The sequence below is a fragment of the Stegodyphus dumicola genome, chromosome 8 (genome assembly GCF_044657685.1).
Source record: "Stegodyphus dumicola isolate Sdum_Otavi_A_Nest chromosome 8, ASM4465768v1".
NCBI lineage: Eukaryota > Metazoa > Arthropoda > Arachnida > Araneae > Eresidae > Stegodyphus > Stegodyphus dumicola.
The window spans coordinates 150,491,579-150,510,793 of NC_140775.1; the positions used below are offsets into that span (position 1 = coordinate 150,491,579).

Sequence of the window (19,215 nt, forward strand, 5' to 3'; positions counted from 1 at the left end):
ATAAAAGTCGGTATCTCCTTGTTATGGTTGATCATTTTAGTAAGTGGACCGAAATTGTTCCCTTAAAACGAGCCTCCGCGAAATTAGTTACTGATTCTATTTTAAATAAATATATTTTAAAATACGGGGCGACCCTAAAAGTTATATCGGATAATGGTCCTCAATTTGTAAGTAATATATTTGAAGACATGTGCCAAAAACTCGGCATACGTCATTTAAAAATGGTCCCGTATCGGCCGCAATCAAATATAGCGGAACGGGTCAATAGAAATATAGTGAAAATTATCCGTAGTTATGTTAAAAATTTTCATAAAAGCTGGGATAACTATGTCAATGAATTTGCTTTCGCCCTTAGGACCGCAAAACATGATACAACGGGCAAAACTCCTGCTGAGTTATTTTTAGGCAGAAAGATTATAACGCCGTTAGATAAATTATTTTATGTGCAACAAAGAGCCCCAGAATTTAAAATGGGTGATATAGAAAAACTAATTAAGGAAGCAAAGAAGAATACGGCACAAAGAAAACAGAAGCTCTATTATGATTTGAAACGACGGGGAGTAACTTATAAAGTAGGGGATGAAGTTTTAAAAATTAAGCATTCACTTTCTTCAGAACCAGAAGATAAAACTGCCAAATTTTTTCCACGATTTGAAGGACCATATGTTATAGAAAAAATAACTCACGCTGTAGTAGTGTTAAAAGCCAGAAATGGTGAAACCTGTTCCGCAAACATTGATCAAATCAAGCCCTACTTCGATCGTAATAAAATGCAAATATTTTCAGATCTTTTGCAGGATCCGGCACGGCAGACACCGCAGGCACAAGCTCCAGAGGTGGAAAAACGACAAGTACAAGGGCAAGCCAATAAGAGGCAGGAGCAAGTGAAAAGAAAATTGCCCCGCGGAAAAATTGAAGGTAGCAAGAAAAAGAAGCCGTTCCACCGTCCAGAAAAGAGAGTTCACGAACACCCCCAGAATGAAGAAGGGAGAAGGACGACGTATGGGAAGAGAACCAGGAGAAATGACGGCAACTATAACCCGGCTCTAAAACGGAAGATCTACTCATCCGAAAGGACTCTCCGCAGCAAAAGTCGCCGAACTGCGGAAGGGCCATCAGCGGCGGAGGAAAAAGTACAAGGAAAATTTGAACGGCCAGCAACGAGGTCCAAGCAGGAACACGACAGAAGTTTCCCGGTTCCGCCAAGACCAGCTGCCATCAAACGGCCAAGACCACAAGCAGAGGAGAAAAAGAAGGTATTCAAGGGTGACCGAACTGGTGAAAAAAGGAAGCTTCCAGAGGAAGGCACTGAAGGGCGAGCCCGTACAAGAAGGAGGATAAATCAAACTACTATCTGCAATACCTTTAAAGACTGGGCCCAGAAAAGGATGTCCGAATATCCCAAAGATAAGTAAAATTTTATGTTACTTTGCAAACTTAAGTTAATCTTTCATTCTTACTGCAAGTGGCAGATTTCAAGAAGTTTTACCTCATGCGAGGTCTACCTTTATCGCCAAAAGGGCGAGAAATGAGTTGTTACCGATTTTGGTAGTATGTTTTTCAATTACTCGCGCGTAAAACTAAAGTTGATGTCTAATAGCGTTGTGTAAAGACTTAAATATTGTAAAAAGTTATTGTATAAATTTTATTTAAAACATTCTAGCAAGAAAGAAGTTTTAGTCTGAAAGACTTTTTGAAATGTATTATTTCAATGTAGAAAGAATTGGCACTTGCTTTGAAAAGAATAGAAGTTAACAATGTACTACTAATGTATGTTTTCAAATGTGTAAAATTAACGGCATGTTGATATGTTCTTATATACAATGTGAACTGTTATTTTAAATGTTAAGAAATACCGTGATATGGTAAAAGTGAATGTTAAAATTTTTTTAGTCGTGTGACTGCAAAAAGACTAAATCATGGAGAATATGTGTTAAAGGTTGAATGATGTAGTTAGGCTCTCTGACGCTACACTTTAGAGTTAGACACTTTCAGAATAGTACCTCAGGGTTTAGAGTTGAAATTAGGGTGTGTTAAGAGGTCTTGTTATGTTGAATTTTAACACGTTAGTGTTTTGATTGTAGGAGGAAGTGTGGAACACGTAGACAGAAACACATTCGTGTTTGGTGTTCTTTTACAACACATGTCAGAGAGCACGGGGAGAGATAATTAAAAGAGTCATGAATGAAATAAGAATGTTAAGAGAAGTATAATTGTATATGTTACTTGCCATTTCATTGTGTAACATTTCATTAAACTAGTTTTCCTTCCAGATCTCTGGAAGGAACCAGAATTGAATAAAAGCTCCTGTTTAGATGCAGTACAGATGGAAAAAAAAGTGTGTATCCTGGGAGCTGCTATTGTAAAAAAACAAATTTCTTTCTTTTAAATGTCTAGTTTCTAGCGAAAAATATTTGTAAAAGATTGGCCTCGCCTTAGATTCTAGAGCTAAAAGTTTTCAACAAGGTCGTTTTAGACCTCAGTTTCAAACTAATTAACTCTGGCGGGAAGTATGTAAGGATCTTAAGTTTGACTAACGTTTATTTTATTTTAAATCTTTACTATCACTTCTTATTTTCTACTTCCGGCCAGAATTATAAGCGTTAAGGTTTTTATGCAAAGTTTGTCTGGCGAACGCCAAGTATTTAAGTTGTGGCCTTTTGCCAAGCGAGAGAGAGGAAGCAGTGAGTCAAAGCAGGCCGCTTACCTTAGAAGTTACTTAGTTGCTGTTTGCCTTCCAGGCCAGAGGTTTTAATCCTCTTGATAAATTTAAACGTATTGTAGTGTTCACAGTCTCTGTACTACATACGCTTCCTGTTAATATAAGGCCAATCTTCCACGTTTATTATTTTAAAGTTAAATTAGAGTTTAGTTTTATTTTCATACTTTTACGTTAGACCCCAAGTAGCGGGTCAGTGTATTCCGAAGTACGGAAGTTATTGTATATAGAGAAAAATAAAGGGTTTTGTATACCCTTCGTCTGTATCCTGTCTACTTACCACAATTAGTGAACATAGCTTTAGTAAGCTCTCTGTTCCGAGTCAGGTCCTTGTATGTTCCCGAAGAAGGTTAGAAGGAACATTGAACCTGATAGTCGTATTACAGAAAAGTGGCAAAATTTAATTATACTTCTGAGAAGGGAAAACTAAGTTTATTGGAAGATATTTGTAACTCCTGTTTCTTAGCACTTCAGATAATTTTTATCATTAATACTTGCAAAATATTCCCTTTCATACTGCAAATACAACATGGTTCAATCAAAATAGGAAGTTGCTACCAATGCATACGGCATATGATCTTTAATTCATCCCCAAAATTGTTCGTCGTTCTTTATTCACATCTTTTATCCTGTATTTTTCCGTAACAAAGGGAATTATTTAAAAACTGTTTGGCTGACTCCCGATTAACCGGACTGAGTATCAAACCAAGCCCTGTCAAAAAAAAGTATAACTTAGTTAATGCGTAAAATGATGAAAATTAATATCAGAGTACAAAAAATGTCTATGAGCATAGATATAATAATAATAACAGATCGCGCATTTTACCATAAATCCTGATTCCAGCCAGAAAGTTGCCAACAGCCATGAGACTCGCAACTAGAGGTTATAGTAATTGTCATACAATATATATTCTTGTGTTAAAGCTTAGAATTAATGATACCAAGAGGTTTTTAAGGCCTATTTCTATGTTACTGGATTAAAATTACCGAAACATGAAAAAGATACACAGTAATAATAATTTAATAAACACTGAATAAGAAATATCTATGTAAAAAATAAAATAATTTTAGGCAAAATTCTAGATTTACAAAAGCTTCAAATAAAAGTTATACCTTTATTGGCACTCTGTGATTATTCTCGCTTCCACGAAAAAGTTTCAACTCAATGGCGACTTAATGACTGGCGATAAATATCTGTTAGGCTAACTTTAAGTCTTATAATTTTTATTCTGTTAATAAATAATTAAAAATATCCATTTTTAAAAGAAAAGGAATTTTATGCGAAAGCAAATTAAAAACTATGTATCGTATATTTATATTTTTACAGCGGTAGATACTGTTTAGTTAAATATAAAGCATGCACTAAGACACACGTACGGTACACTGGGGTTGTCTGTCATCTTGTGAATACCATGGAGTTGAGACAGAAAATAACTAATTCTTAACATCAACTTCTTAACTTCCTAACTTTATACTCATAATGTACACTCAAAAATACATGTAAAACAGAGCAGTTCTACCGAATGTTGAAACCGGAGAGCAGATAATTAGAAACTATCTATTTATTTCAATTTACTAATGTGCACATCTGTTTGAAATTATAATATATCCAGCATAATATTTACAACATTAAATATTTGACTCAGAATGAAAGAAAAAGTTGTATAAAATGTCATTAATATTTTTCATAAATTATCAAATTTTCACAAAAGAAACTCAACTTCAACAGGAGGAAACTACTAAAATAGCATATAAAATAAGGTTTCACTGTTTCATGTGCAGTAATTCAAAACAAGTAATATAAAAAAAATGTTTAATTCCTACTGTCAATTTCTTTGTTGACCTTTCAACAAAAAAAAATTTATTTTAGTAAGTAATATAAAAAAAATTTAAAGTCAATTTTTTTTTTTTTTTAAGTCAATTTTTTTAAAGTAGGAATTGGCTTTAATATGTGAAAAAACTGTATTCAAGTGTCATCCACTACAAGTTTAAAAAAATTCATTTGAACTTAAGTGGATGAATAAAAAGTATTTTATTAACGATTGAAAATTTGAACGAGATATAGCGAAAGTGTGAGCTGATAGTAGGAATTTAATAATGAATTATTTATTACAATTAACATAAATTGCAGATTAAGCACATATCAGAGTACTTCTTCTTCACTCTCGTGACTGATGCCACCAACATTTATGGAATCAATATTGGAGAGATTTGTGTGCTCCATCTATTAGTATTACTATATCTATGTCTATGGGAAATACCTAAGACAAATAAAAATGTGCCGGATAACAGCAGCCATAACAGATTGATGTAACAATATTTAGGAATATTATATCCATAACGTAATTTAACTGAACGTAATCTACAACGTAATTTAATCGTACATAATCCACAACGTAAATTAATAGTGCATATTTCTTGGTGATACTTTGAAGATTTCGCTAATTAAATTTCAGTTATTATTACACTTAACAAAAGATCCCTCTAAGCAGCTAGCATAATGTACCTTGGATATAGAATTTCTAGCACCATTTTATCTTCACTGCTGTCTACATTAAAATAAAAACTAACATTAATTATAAAATTTTGCTTTAACATATAGATTACAGTCATCTATGACCTTTTTCCCCTTTTTTTTAATTTAAAGAATTGTTTTTATCAGATGGCAGCAGTGGATATTATTTGCCCAAAGGAGCAATTTTCCCAGAAGAGGTATTAATTTCGTTTTGGCATTTTGAGTTGATTTAAACGACGAATCCCTTTCAAATTGTTACCACCAAATATTAGAGCCCTGTATTATATTTAAAGGAATTAAATAATGAATAATCTGCATAAATGTATGTATGTTTCTCGCATTGTGATAAAATAACGGTACCTAGAGCCATCCAATTCTGAATAACGTACGTCTCCACCCGAATATGGGCATCTGGGAACCCAAATTTGGAATTTGGAATTTGTTTTAATATCTATTTCATATTCTTCAAAACTTTAACAATTTAAAAGCGAGTAATGGCAACACTCTACGGGGGGTGAATACCCTTTTTATCTCCAGCGCGCGGAACTGTGTATCGAAAATTCTAGAGATAGGCTCATTTTAAAATTACTTTGCGATATTGCTGTTGAACTGAACTTTATGGTTTAAGTGCGAAGAACATGATATTTAATAAACAAAGGTAATACACAAAACGTTGAAAAACGCCCCTTTAGACGTAATTTAAAATATGAAACCTTTCAGAATTTTTTTTCGATTTTTAATTATTATTATTATGTTTATTTCTATTTTTATTGCATGGTAAGTATTTATTATTATTAGATGTCTATAGTGGATATTATTTACTTTTTTATTTACATAATGGTAAAGGTATTTTTGTTGTGAGGCAGCATTAAATATTTTAACTTGGAAACAGGAAAAAATTTTACAATATTCCGTGGTTTATATTTCAGTAAAGTTAGATTTGTAGAATTCGAAGTCTTTCGTGTTTTAATACGAAATCTGAAAGTCAAAACTTTAGAAAACAAACAAGTTTGCTTTATTAATATAATCCAGTGCATACAGCAAAAATTGTAAAAAAGACAAAAAAATCTGAAAGGTTTCAGATTTTAAATTACGTCCAAATGGGCGTTTTTTTAACGTTTTTGTGTCTTACCTTTATCTATTAAATATCATGCTCTACGTACTCAAACTATAAAATTCCGTTCAACAGCAATATCGTAAATTAATTTTAAAAAGAGCGTATCTTTAGCATTTCCGATACACAGTCTCGAGCACTGGAGATAAAAATGTTTTTTCTGTACAGCGTTGCCATTGCTCGCTTTGAAATCCTTGAGTTTGTTAATCAAAAATTCGTTGAAGTGTTACAAAATCTGAAATCGATAATAAAACAAATTTCAAATTCAAATTAGGGCTTCCACATGCTCATATTCTATGGAAGATTACGTTATTCAAATTTTGATGGCTTTAGTACCGTTGTTTTATCACAATGCGAGAAACATACTTACATTTATGCAGAATCTTCATTATTTAATTTCTTTAAATGTAACACAGGGCGATAATATATGTTGGCAACGATTTGAAAAGTGATACAGCCTTTTAAAGTTTTCAACGCAAAATGCCGATATGAAATTAATAGTCCTTCAGGGCAAATTGCCCCTTTGGACTAATTTGTTTTACAAGCTTGCTTTACAATACTGACTTGCTTACAAATTTGCTTTACGATTTAGCTTTACAGAGATTTGGAAGCTGGTACATGTATGCAAACCTGATTTATCCCTCCAGACTATGATATTCAATTACAGCAAATACTATGCGTTAAATTTCAATGTATGTTTTTATCGAAATTCTAACTGTTTTGGGTATTTAATCTCAGTTTCAGAAAGCATTTTTATTGCAAGCAATTTAACTATTGCCTCATCAAAATGAGCAACAAAAAATCAATCAATAAATAAAATAATCAACTTTCTTAAATTTTCAAAACTGATTTCAACTTACCAAACAAGAAACTGTTTCCACACTTGAACTCAAATTAAAGAAATACACTTTTCGCATTGAACACAAGTCTAGTCCTGCACCAAACAACAAAATGGTTAGCGACTAGTTACATCTTTGTAATTGCCTTCTGCGTTATCGACTTAACTGTTTCTCGGGAAACACTCTTGAAAATGAGGTTTTGCATTATGCATAATGAACTTTAACTCACTCCACGCCTATGACATAATACGACTTATCAGACAATGCTTCTAATTAAAGGATTAAAGAATAGCTTCAGAATGTGGGAATGCATACCAAATAGAACAACTATATTTAAACTTTAATGAGTGAGTTTCTACTATAATAAGGCTGTATATTTTCTGCAGAAGATACTGTTATAAATTGCTCACACGTTCCAGGAAGGAAGAGTAATTTGTTTTACGGATTGAGGATATTTCAGAAACATTAACATTGTAAAATATTAATAATCCCTGGAGTAAATATTCAGCAAACCTGCTATCTTTATAAAGAAAATGAACGCATTTAATTTCATTTAAGTACAGTTATATGAATAAAGTATGTTAAAAAACTGAAGTTACATGTTTTTAATTAACCTACAGTGTTGAATAATGAAGAATCTATATGTATCTATGTTCCTCACATTGTGGAAAATCGAAACTACCTTTTAAAGTCTGAATACCACATGAACACGTACACATCGAAGACCAATTCAATCGTAGACCAATTCGTCGAAGACCAATTTGAAATTCAATTTCGAATTTCAAATTTGATCTTGATTTATTTCGTATTTTGTACCAATTTAATGAATTTTTGATTAACAAACTCAGCAATTTAAAAGCGAGTAGAGACAACACTGTTTGAAATGAAATATTTTTATCCCCAGCGCGCCAGACTGTTGCCATTCGACAAAATGTAATATAATCAACAAACTCTGTAATTTAAAAGGAACGTATAGCCACTGCCAGAAATAAAATATTTCTATACTCTTCGCACCAACGTTTTGCCAGTTATTAAAAAGTAAGATATTTCATTTTCAAATTTAATCTGTCTGTTATTTAACAACAAACCAAGCGATTTAAAATCAATAAATGGAGTACTGAAGAATACATTTTCTATTTTCTAATCTGACTGATTTAAATAAAATGCACTTAAATCATGTGATGACTAATTAGAAATATTAAATATTTTATGAAATTACACTAGCTGAATTCATTAAATTAATTATGTTTTCTTTTTTTTTTTTTTACGATAATTATTTTCGGCGGCTGACCGCGCAAGTGGTTAGTTATTCTAAAAGTAAACTATTTACCTTTCACAATATACTTAGTTATACATAACTAAAAATAAAAATATGGATTTGCTTATAACTTCTATGGGCAAAATAAATCAGAACTTCTTGTCCCAATCCCTTACGGCTATCCGTAGAATTTTGGTCCAATGTTTGGCGAGACTATGGTTCTATTTAACTATTAAATACAAGATAGAACTCAAAATCAATTTCATAAATCACGACTTATGGTTATTATAAAGTTAATATAATAAAAACTAAAATCAGGATGTTTTTATAAAACTTTACAGTATTGAGCTGCTTGCGTAAGGCTGCGATGTGATTAGAACAAATCCTTACTGAAATATATACATATTTTGGTTGGAATGGAAAGTTAACTTTCTTAACACTTACCAACTCAACCAAACCTTCGCGGTAGCATTTTCACAGCCTCTGGCAAGCGACTTCTGCAATGAAAGTAGAAGAATTACGGAATAAGCTCTAACAGGTTCACGGTTAAGATTTGCATCATATTTTATTTTCAAACTACGCCTTCCGTAAGCATCTGATCTGAGCGAGTGGCGTGACGAGTTAACGAATGGGCTAGAAATTAACTAATCTGTTAGAAAAACTTAAAAGATAACTGTCACATGCTAACAGGACGAATTTTAAATAGAATTTGTTAAAAAGAAATTTATGCGAATCGAAGGTAATCATTCTTAATTATGTCATTTCTATGCTGTATGATAGCTAAAAATTAATTTTTCTGATGCAATTTGTTAAAATTTTGTAATTTAAACAAATTTAGAGGATTTCATTTCACACTTTTCATTCAAGAATGAGGAAAATTAACGCAAAAATGTCATTACTTCTGTCCGTAAGAAAACGATTCTTCTAATTACCCCAGAAATGAAATAAGCAGCGTCACCTCTCTTTCAAGGTCTTCCGGTCTATTCGGTGACGTAATATAACCTCCAATCTATTTAAATTCCTGTTTATTTAGATACTTGATCATTATCACTTGAGTTCATGATGCCATTAGCAATGAATTAGTAAAGCTTTTGATTTAAAATCCATCATTTTAACAGCCGAAGACCGTAATTAAAAGCAATCGATGAATTTTCGAAAAATCGCCAAAGTTTAATAAATTAAGTTATACATTCCCAAATAATTTCGTCTAATAGATGACTTTTGCATCTAATTCGATGGCGCAAAGATCTAAATTGCGATGTTTAACTTAATCTTGAGAAAGGATATGTGAGAAAAATTCAAACCTGAATGAACATTTAATAAATAAAAATACAAAAATCTATGGCGAATTTCGGAAAAATCCCTATGCAATACTGCGCTATCATCGCAAACGTGTGAGCAAACTTTTAAGAAAATTGGTTGAGTAGAAGACAGTCAAAAATGATTCCAAGATTTAAACCAAGCAAACAGAGAAATCAAATTTACTGAAACAGTATAAACAGAAATGAATCCTATAACAAATGAAGTTTTTGTGATATATCTTAATTAAATTCATAGCTTATTGGCATAAAGAAACACAAATATGACTTTTAGCCTTATAGCATTTTTTAGAACTTTTTTAAGCTTTCAAAATCTTTATTCTTTGCATCTTGAATTAAATAATAATATCTGTTTCTATTAAATTTATTTTAAATTAAGTTTTATTCCTAAAAATTTTATCAGGTTTTATTCCTAAAAGTAGGTACAATAAGAATACAAATCTTTATATTAGAGTTATCAGTTGGCAAAAGTATTGCATGCAAACATGTATATTATTAAAATAAAATAAATATAAAAATCATTTAAAATATATTTTATTAAATACAAATTACGTCAAATTATTGTTAAAACAAAATAATAACTAAAATTTACTCAAAAGTAGACATATTTTTTTAATCTCTCAATCTGTCCCACTTTTATGCCGTGTATTATCAGAGTAAGATAAATTAAAGATCTTCTAATACAACAATGAAATGACAACAGACTTCAGATTGGAATTCGCTAATCAATGCGACTATAGACCTTCTTCCACAAGATTTGCAATAAATTTCTGGACAAGCAGTTTTTAAAACTGGGGAGATTTGTTTATGTGTAGTACATGAAACATAACGTACCTCGAAAACTGCAAATGTAAGTCATATTATATGGGGAAATTGTTAAATCTCATTATATGTAGATTTTTTTAACGTCAGCTGCGTATCTGAATAAAATTATAGCATCCAGACGTTGGACTTAAATTTTTAACCGAAGTTAATTAGCACAGTAAAGCGTTTTCTTTTGCGTTTCTTAGCTTGTCTTTGGTGAAAGCTATATAGCCGCAGGTAAGTGAGAATTTTCTGCAAACTTTTTAACAGGATAGCCAACGAAAGAATGAATGATGAGCGTATTATGGTAACTACTTTATACCTATTAGGAATGCTAAATTCAATAAAATCAAGATATCACATTTTTTAATTAAATTCTCTTTATATAAGCCATTTTTAAATCAATTAGGAAGAAGGGACAGTTTGAGAAAAGAGCCTCAGGATTTCAGTAGTAAAAAACAATTAAAATTCAAAATCCCTCAGATTCGAGGCCTTTGGAATTGTAAAACTGTCAACAAATCAATAAACAAGGAAAACAGGGTACAAGAAATGCGAAAAACAAAAAAATGTGAGGCTTCTAACAATGCACATTATATGCAGAGTGTTTCATAGAAAAAGAGCATATTTTAATCTATTTTAAATGGATTCCCTTTAAAATACAATATAAGGATACCAACTGATTACGAAAGAAATATTGTATCAAACACCTGCCTTAAACGTAAATACGCCAAAAGCCATGCCACGTATGCTACACATTCATAGCAGCTCTACACTAACAATGGAATAAGATGGTGGGACAAATCTCTATCTAACTTCTTGTTCTTTAGAGGAATCCTCACAGAAAAAAATGCCTGAAGGTATCAAGAAAAGAAAGATCATTTCGGGAGACTTCGTAAGAATAACATAACGCCATCTTGTGCATTTAGAACAATTCAATGTGAGAAATAGTTATGTTCACAAGTAGTAAGCGGTGGGCTTCAGCCGACGGAAGTGACCTCACAGAAAAAGGAGCCTGGCCGCCCTCTCATGGAATCATGTGATAAACATATATGATATCGCCGTTTGGGATCTGCCAGGAAGTGACGTAGACGTGTTTGAATTATGTCATGAAAGATAGTTTTATTCTTTTGTAACAATAACAATATATCTACAAAGTTCTATTTCTGTGGTAACGATGATTTTTACGTTTCTGTAGCAATGATATTTTGAGCCACGTGTTTGAGAGGGTATCATTCAATTTCCCTTTAGTATTTTTAGTTATTTTATCTGTAATTATTTTTAGTGGATCAACTAATTATTTAACATTTATTCATTTTTTAATTGATTTCGTTAGTTATTTTAATAATAACTTTTCTATGAACTTTAAAATGTTAGGATTCGAACCCAAAATTTCTCGCTTGGGAACCACGTACTTAACCGCAAAGCGACGCATATACCCTTCAAACCTGTGTTTTAACCTATTCTGTCAGCAAAAACAATTATGACGTCACTGACTTAGAGGACTGCGCATGGACATGGGTAATTCTGATTCAACGTGCCCAAATTGTTTCATGCATTTGCGCATTCGCGACGGCGAACGAATGCATTCTTAAGGACTAATCACCATCTCGCTAACAATACTATTACAAATTTTGTATATATATGTAAATAATTTAAATAACATAAAACTGTTGTATCCATTGTATAATGTAACATAAAATGCCTTAAGAAAGCAAAGATTTGACAGAAAAATAAGATTACAGGCCAGGGAGGCGACTACATGCTTATTGCTTTTAAACCACTTAGCAATTACAGTTTCAAAATAAAGATTCTATGGAACTTTGATTGGCTAATCTAATAATTAGATGTTTCCTAATCCGAGTGAAGGATGAATAAAAAAGATCATATGTATCATATACCTAAACAACACTCGCTAGGTGATAAGGATGCTCATCCCAGAACTTGACATTTGAAACCTCAGTAAATTATTTTCATTTTATAAATTAATTTTCTCATTTCAAGTGTCATTTTTTATAGGACAAGACATATTTTATAACAGAAACAAATTAAATCTGTACAATGTACGCAAACGTAATGAATCATGAAATCTCTGTCCAACAAACAGTTTTTATGACAACTGCATATTAAACATGATGTAACACAACTATGTGTAACTACTGCGAGGAATGCAACTTAAAAAATATCTGATGTAGACACCACATGACTTCCTTGTATGGCTTATGAAATTCTACACGTTTTTGCTGTACGTCATTTAAACAAATTTCCTCGAATTTCATTAGCGATATATTTCTCATTCAATGAACTCAGTTCTCACTCGGCGGCAGGGCAAAAATAACTTTAAAAACTCAAAGCATTAAAAATTATAAAATACAGAATAACCTAAATCATTAAATACAGTTAAAACAAATTGCAGCTGAAACTACAATTTCCAAGGGAACACAAAAAATTAATCCAACGAGCAGAAAGACAGTTTTGGTGCATTAAACTGAACGATAACTTTTTATCCCACTGGGCAAAAGGACACTGAAGTCGGTGAACCAACTGACTTAAGAGTTCAAATTTAAACAAATGGTGGCCTTATTATACCTATTACCCCTTAAACTTTTAAATAATAATTATATAACTATTAATAATTCTATGACTATTGCATGTAGGTTAACTGAAAAGCCACAAAAACTTAACCAGAACATAAGAACAACATAATCCAATCACTTTTAAAGCAAAAAATGCACAATTTGTCAATATAATAGAATAAAACCTGAGCTCGCCAAGCCGGGTAATGGAGTGGGAATATATATATAATTAAATTTAATTTAAATTTAAATTTAATTTAAAAAATTTTCGAACTTTATTTCAAATTTTTTTTTAATTTTTCTTTCAAAATCTGGAAACATTTACAGGAATATTAACATCATTTTTCACTCATCATATTTCGCTCATTACTTACATTTTTAAAATCCTATTGCACTTACTTTAGCAACATTTTTCTCACACATAACAAGCATTTTTCATTTTACATTACTTTAGAGTTTGCAGCTACTTTTTTTAATAGATCACGCAGATAGCAGCTTAACACTCCATAACATAAGCTCCACTTTACATAGTATAAAAGTCTTCTATTTACAGAGTTAGCAGAAACAAACTCTTGAACCTCACTTTGTTTATCAAATGCTACTCCACTCCCCCGCGTACAAAAATATGTAGTTACAAGGTAAGTTAAATTCAAACTTACTATCTACTTGCCTTTTTTGTATTATTTTTATAGATTGTATTCATTTAGTTGATTTTGGTTTACATGCATGACTCGTGTCAGGGAAGTGCCAGTATAGGCAACTAAAATTACTTTGAATTTATTACATTCTAAATTACTTTGAATTATTACTTTGAATTATTACTTTCTAAATTACTTTGAATTTATACTCTTAATTACTTTAGCAATGTTCTTTTAATTAATAATTTTGCTTCCTAGTCGATTTGCTTACCAAATTTCTCGAAATTCTTTTATAGTTAAATTTCTTATGTAAACAATTCACTACTTTTGGTTTTAAATAATTCTTTACCCATACCTATATGGATGACGAAACACGACTTGAGTAATTGAAGAGTTAGGTTTGGTAGCAACTTCCTTGAAAAGATTTGTCACCTGCCTGCTCAACAATTATTCACTTCATGCAAATTAATTTAGCCTTAAGAAATTTCTTTAAAATTTTTAGGATTAATTTTTTGGATTATTAAATATTTGTTCGTGTTTTAGATACTTGCACTTAATTTACATATGCTTTCTGAATTTGAATGATATTGCAAATTAGTTCGCAGCAATAATTAATCTTTTATTTGTATACAAATGAATTTTCATAATTTAAAATTTAAATTAGCTTTATATGAATGAGAGAATATTTGTTAAATTCAAATATATGCATATATACATGTGTATATATTTATATACGTTTGATGCGATCAATTGGAACGAAAAACACAACTACATGTTATAGCCAGTTCCATATACAAAATTTAAACGCTCTTTCGGAAACTCATTTTTGAGTTATGCGAGATACGTACGAACATACATACATACGTACGTACAGACGTCACGAAAATAATCGTTTCCGATTCATTTTGCAATCCGTTCTGGAAAAAAGAATCATATTCTTTATTCTGTCCGTATGCATGGATGTCATATAAAGTGGTCGAGATGCATATTTTCGTTGATATGTGATGCCCGAAATTTTTCGGAATTACAATACTTCCTTTGCTTCGTACAAGGAAGTGATTATTCAATATTTTTAAAATTATATAGGTATGTAGCAACATTGCTTCAGAGTCTTTGGCTTAATCATGTTACTCGTAGTTATTGCTATTTTTAATTTCCAAAAATAGCTCTGCTTTTATCCGAAATGTCACAGCACCCTTTTAATTCGGTTAATGAGAATTTTATCGTAATTACGTTTCTTCCGTTTGAAAATAAGCCTACCTTTCATTGTCATTATAACGGAACTGATCCTTATGTTAGTCATCAGTGAAAAGGAAACAACCTTGAAAAACTGTCGAATAACACTGAATATACTTCCTATATTAATCATCAGAATATTCTATGCTTCTTCAAATCAAAAAAAGGTTTAGTGTTAGTATTCCTTGTTTAAGACTAACAGAGAACGGAATTCAGCCTAAAGCTTATTTGATTCGATGAAGACTCTCACAACAACCACGTCTCGTCAATATCCGTTCTGCGAAATACAATTCTTTCCTTCTTAACCAAATATTTATTATTTGCGCAATCTACACTAAGGAAGAAAAAGAGTAGGTGGAGCATATTAAATAAAAACGTGAAAAGAGAAAGGCAAAGCAAACGAGAGCTATCTGCCTTTAATAATACCACCATGGAGGTTTTCTAAGAAAACGATTCGCATTTATGTCGGGGAAAACCACGAAAACTCTAGGCAGGCTACCTGTTCACCAAAAAGATTTTAATATATTTCGAAAGTAATGAATGACAAGAGACTAGAGAGGCAATTTATTACCCTTAAAAATCGCATTTATTTTCTCCCATAATTGCTATTACTGTCATGAAATGGTCAGAATGTCGGTGAAAATGGTCAGAATCAAGGTCCTATTCGAGTTTGTCAATTAGAAATCATCAGAATTTAGCAATCAACTTCAACAACGCAGCAGCTGAAAGCGGAGTGACAAGAATAAGGAAGTTCCTATGTTTTTTTTTTTTTTTTTTTTTTTTTTTTTTTTCCCCAGTCAAAGCTTAGACCTAACGCTGTTTCCTACGCTGGTTTCTAAAGATTAAGGAGAAAATAACTTACTTAACAGTATAGCTTCATAAAACTTAGTAAGTTATATAACAGACAGTAAATTGTAGAATAATAAAAACGCAATGGTTATAAAAAATAAAATATTTCCTAGTTAATTCAGGATTAAACGTAGCAAATTTTACAAATCAATTTGGAACAGGAAAAAGCATTTTCAGTATAGAGTGTAACTTCTCCCAAACAGCAATGCAATGCATTCAGCGACTGTTGAGGCTAGATGATATCTATGAGTTCAGAAGCGAATGACTCTTATTGTCCTTATAATTTCTTTCAAGTGCGTTAAGATTCCTAGGAAACGGACGAAGAATGCATTTCCTTAAAAGAACGTGCTCAATTGGATTCAAGTCCGAAGAACGAGACGGCCATTCCAGGTACATTATTGTTCCCACCAAACATGCTTTTCTATCACACCAGCTCTGTGTAGTATAACTCTACGGTTCTGCAAAAGAAAATTTTCACCAATAGCATAAGGCCGTACAGAAACAAATCTCCATTATCAAATCTTTATTATCTCCAGTTGGTATGCAGAGTTGTCCAATGCACATATTCTCTCCGGTGATGAAGGAGGAAAGCTATATAAATTAGCTGGTCGTCTCGTATAAAGGCCTTTTTCACGAAACCGTCTACAGATTACATGGCTGCAGCAAAGGAAGATTTGAACTGTATTAGGATAGAGGTCCTATACTACAGTTGCACAATACACTCCGGAACTGATTCAAAAACCGATTTACTTCGTTGAACGAATGAATAGTTGATTCCAGAAAACGGAGTTGTAGCTCTTTTATAGTTCACGATGAGCTGTTGTTGGTAGCATGCCAAAAATAGATACTCGCTATTTGTCCACGAAAGGATTCACTTTACTGAGCGACAGAATGCCTGAGTTTCTCCAAGCGCTCATGTTGGAAGCATGCCAGGAACGTTCGATTCCCATTTTAGGGTTTCCCATGTTAAAAGTGAATTTAATTTTTATCATATCCGAACTTTTTCAAAAGTTTTTTAATTCTAGAATTTTATTGTTAGTTCTATGTAGAAAGGTGGTTTTAGGGGATTTCGAAGCTACCATTGAAAGAAATGAGTTCTGGGAGTTAGCGTTTGCATTTCTATGCAGATTATTGTGAAAAATATTGATCAATAAAGTATTTTTCAAAATTGAGATTTTATTCACAAAATCTTGTAGAATTCATGTTCTTAAGCAGTGGTCTCAAAATGGCGGCCCTCGAATCAATTTTCAACCGCCTACGAATATTTTTAAATTATATATTTGATGTAAATAGGATGATGCTTGGAAACACAGAGATATGGACTGAGCTCATGCTCGGGAATGCTGTTGAATGAGCAGAAGATTGAACGATTAAGGTTGGATCCTTGCTGCTGTGATGCTCGTATGCTAGACTATGTGATTGGGGTAAGGAGGAAAAATTTCCCACTTCGATACAATCTGTAAATTTAGTTTGGTCGGCCGACAGATGGTGCAGCTTCTGTATCCTGGTGTTCCTGGTTTATTCTATACCGAGTGTTTCAAAACTATTGTTCAGAAATGTCCATGTCGTTTAAGAACGTAATAACATTTAATAATCACATAAGAACAACGGGTCGCACGCGCAACCTCGACGCCCTACATGCAGACAAAGACAAAAACGAAACATATAAGATGGGTCACTCATAATGTAGATTTATAAGGCAAGGAAGAGTAAGTAATGTTTAAAATGAAATTGTTAAAGCACGTGTTCGAAGTTGCAGCCTACAGATACAATACACCCCTCGCAAAGACGACGCATCAATCGACGATCAATCGGTTTGCAAAAATGCAGGATGTATCACGAACAACACCACCTGCAGCAACGATGCGTACCACTAAGTCAATGCCCGATTCAGTATGGATTTCGTACACTAGGCTTTTTATGTAGCGTCAAAAAAAAGGAAATTAGTAGGGGACAGATCCGAGTATCGAAGCATAAGCAAGAACTGCTTTGCAGCTTTCTTGTTTTAAATCGTCGGGGTTGCTCATGCGATCCTATGTTCCTAAATGATTACTGCCTTTTATCGTGTTCAGGAACTCCATGTACATTTCTGAACGATAGTTCTGAAAGACTCTGTAGAACTGGTACTTTTAATCTTTACTTTTCTTCAATCAGTCATTACTTATTTGGCTGGTTGCACAGCTGCCCAGTTCAAAAACAAACTATTCCTAGACAAGCAAACTAGCTTACGTCTTGTAATTCCTGTTTATTTGTACTTTTTCTTAGACTTTATCAGGTTCAATGTTCCGTCTTACTTTCTTTGGGAACATGCAGGGACCTGACTCGGAACAGGGAGCTTACTAAAGCTATGTTCAATAACTGTGGGAAGTAGACAAGATACACAAGAAGGGTATACAAAACCCTTTATTTTTCACTCTTTACAATAATTTCCGTACTTCGGAATACAGAGACCAACTACTTGTGGTCTGAACGTAAGAATATAAAACTATAACTAAACTCTAACTTAAATTTGGAATAATAAACGTGGAAGATTGGCCTTATATTAACAGGAAGCCGTATGTAGTACAGAGAACTGTTAACACTACAATACGTTTAAAATTATCAAGAGGATTAAATCTCTGGCCTGGAAGGCAACCAGCAACTGAGTAAAACTCTAAGGTAAGCGGCCTGCTTCGACTAACTCCTTCCGCTCTCTCGCTTGGCAAAAAGCCACAACTTAAGTACTTGGCGTTCGCCAGACAAATTTTGCATAAATAAGTTAACGCTTTTAATTCTGGCCGAAAGTAGAAAATAAGAAGTGATAGTAGAGATTTAAAATAAAATAAACGTTAGTAAAAGTTAAGATCCTTACAACTTTACCTTATATCAGTGATGGCGAACCTATGGCATGCGTGCCACAGTTGGCACTCAGAACCTCATAAGCCGGCACGCGCTTAAAATATTACTTCCTTAATCAATAATCACAATCAAATGATACTATGTAATTTAAATTTTTAGTCTGTTCTTGAACGTTACTTACTTATCGCATAATGCCACTGGCATAGGGCCTAAGGCTGAGCCTAGCCTTTAACAACAACCACAAGATTGTTTCCAAACTTGATGAGACTGAACGGAAGGTTTTTATTAAAGGGAAATTGAGAAATTATAATTACTAGAAAGTTGGTTTTTGCAATTATCTTTCTGAAACAAAGCGTCTAACAACGGCCAGCTTTCAAACTTCACTCTGCCTGGTAAAACATGGTAATCCACTCTCCGATGGGGATTTAATCAAAGAGGTTTGGGGCACGCTTACCCCCCCAAAAAAAAGTTTGGGGCACGCGGCCCCAGAAAGGTTCGCCACCATTGCCCATA

At 32.7% G+C, this 19,215-nt stretch overlaps 1 protein-coding gene across 7 annotated transcripts in view; it reads right to left on the minus strand.

The window, feature by feature from the left end:
• Positions 1-19,215, minus strand: part of LOC118200191 (trace amine-associated receptor 1-like) — a 138,064-nt gene that overhangs the window by 83,365 nt on the left and 35,484 nt on the right. For 2 of the 7 annotated variants that reach the window (XM_085822575.1, XM_085822577.1), the window contains one exon: positions 8,890-8,942. The exons of 4 other annotated variants lie outside the window; for them this stretch is intronic. The gene's annotated coding sequence lies outside the window, so the exon portion shown is untranslated. Of the gene's footprint in view, positions 1-7,208; positions 7,334-8,889; positions 8,943-19,215 lie in introns of those variants that run through there. One more of the 7 variants, XM_085822579.1, reaches the window with a different exon arrangement.